Source organism: Apium graveolens, chromosome 8 (genome assembly GCF_009905375.1).
Source record: "Apium graveolens cultivar Ventura chromosome 8, ASM990537v1, whole genome shotgun sequence".
Lineage (NCBI taxonomy): Eukaryota > Viridiplantae > Streptophyta > Magnoliopsida > Apiales > Apiaceae > Apium > Apium graveolens.
The window spans coordinates 1586844-1589621 of record NC_133654.1 but is presented as its reverse complement, the minus strand read 5'-3'; positions in this window follow the sequence as shown (position 1 = coordinate 1589621).

Here is a 2778-nt window from a genome sequence, read left to right as displayed (position 1 = left end):
ATTTAATTACTTTGTGATTTGATTTCTTTACTACTTTCATTCTGCACCATTGCAAAATCAAACACAGTCATATATTCATAATAGAACTGTTCTTAAAATTGAAAAAGAAGCCAGAATTATATTCAACCCCCTTCTGTAATTCTTTGTTAGATTGATTGGGAATAACACGTATGCTTTGAGCATGATGAGCAGATACCAGTCTAATCCAGGTGAGAGTCACTGGATAGTTTTCAAGAATATTCTTAAGTACTTAAAGAGGACTAAAGATATATTTTTGGAGTATGGAGAAGATAGGGAACTAGTTGTAAAGGGTTACACTAATGCTAGTTTATGATCCTAATTTTTGGACAGACAAGGATGATTATGTGTTTATGTTTGTTTTGTGTTTTGTTTATATATAAGTGATGTTAGCTCGAATAGTTCACAGCAATTACATTGATGATTCTATTATGGAAGCCGAATATATTGATGCTTTCGAAACAACCAGGGAAAATGTTTAGGCATGTCCTTAAGAGATATCACATTTTTAATGAGATTAATGATCAAGGAGATATAAATGTAAAGTGCATAGTAATGATAGTGTTGTAGACCCACCGACTAAGGCTTTATCGCAGCAGAAGCATGATGGTCATACTAGTTCCATTAGTATTAGATACACGGGTGATTGGATCTAGTGCAAGTGGGAGATTGTTAGTGTTTGTGCCCTAGAGACAACACTATGAAATTTTAGTTTAAGACATTTGGATTATTAATAGTTATGTTCTATCGACTATTTCTTTTATAATTTATTAATTCTTAATTTACTGTGATATAAATATTAGATTAATAAATATCCTTGGAATATGATATGAATTATATATCTCTAAGTACGTGAATTAGAAATGAGATTATGAGAATAGTATCAATATTCCTAAAGGTCCCTAGTCAAGTATTATTATTAAGGGACAATAATAATGCATTAAGACTGGGGTGTTTGTTGATACATGATCACATCTCATTGATCATAGGTATAGTGATACTAAAGTCAAAAACACAGGCAGAGTAAATGTACATGGTGTTGGACAGACCTAATGTGAGATTCTAATGTATGTTGTGTCATAAGTAATTCTCACTTTGATAATGATGTAATGGTCCTTAGACTTGAAATCATTATATTTTTATACGAGAATTAATGTACTTTAATTACATTAAAAGTTACCTTTGACCGGATAATGATAAAAGTGTATTTCGGGTATATTATGAATCATATGAGAAATATAAATGATCTAGAAAGGATTTAACCCTCCTAATTTTAGGGGTGATATTATTGGACTCTTGTGTGAGCTATACTATGAAATGCATGGCCACGCTCAAATGTTGATTTGATATGATAGTCTACTCATTGATCAAGGAAACCTGGATTAAATATTGGTGAGGATGACACATTACATGCCTCTAGTTTAATCTATAATATGTGGTTAGAGGGATTATATTATATTGTACATTATTCGCGAAAGGTTAAATCGATCATCGATTGAATTATTATTACTTGGGTAGCAATGATGTATTACTAGATGCCGCTCATTGTTTATGATTTTAAATTAGATTTAAAATTCGTTGACAACGTAATAATAACCTATAGGGTCACACACAAAGAATGTTTGAAGGATTATTTAATTTAAAGTGGATTTAAATTATATTAAAGTAATTCAAATTATTTATAATATTAATTAAGTATGACTTAATTGAATTAAATAAATAATGATATTCGAATTTACTAATATTAATTATGAAATTCAGTTGTTAAATAATTAAGTGTGACTTAATTATTATAGAAATAGGAATTTTGAATTAATAATAACTCCTAAATATTTAAGAGTTATAATTCGTTTTTCTACTCTCTATAGAATATCTCTTGTGGCTGATTTTTAAGATAAGACTTTTACTAAAACCTTAGCCACCAAGAGAGAAGATGGAGAGAGCAAGAAGAAATAAGTTTGTGTTTGTATACATCCAATCCTTGAGTTCAAGCATTTGTGTGGATACCGATAGAGCGTAGATCGCGAGAGCGGGATGCGTGGTGATTGAACAATATTTGGATCTCTATTATTCAACCAATTTGTAAAACTTCTTAAGGTAAACAATCTGATCTACGAATTAAATATCTGTTTTTTGCATGGATCCTGCGGTGGGTTTCGAAAATTCTGGTTTTTCATGTTTTTAATTATTGTTTCTGTTGGGTTTATGTGCTCGAAACCCTTCAGTGTGGACATGTAGTTTTTGTTTGCATTGTTGATGGTTGATTTCTGTTAGCATTCCCAGAAATATAGGAACTTCCACCACTAGATACAAAATCATTTCCTCTTGTAAATGATTATGCAGGTGAGCTAAAATTCTGAAGCTTGCCTGGTCTTCCACCAAATCCACCTGAAAATCCGGATCCTACTCTTTTGGGCCTTTGAAAGAAAGTTGGTTTTTCCTTGATTAAATGTCCATCCCTGATGATTGTAGTTCACATGCCAGTGTAACTACGAAGATCTCCAGGATTAATCTTGCTTCAAATATCATATTTGGGACCTTCTTCAAAACGCCTACATCGTCCCTTTGAGTTGAGACCATAACCATTGCATAATGAGATAACTGTGTAAAATTTACCTCATATTCAGCCACACTCATAATCCCTTGTTTTAAAGTCAAAAACTCTCTTTGCTTCTCATCCCTGTATATCTCATGCATATACTTGTCTCTGAACTCACGTAGAAAAATATCTCAAGTTAATATTGGTGGTTGCACAGCTGA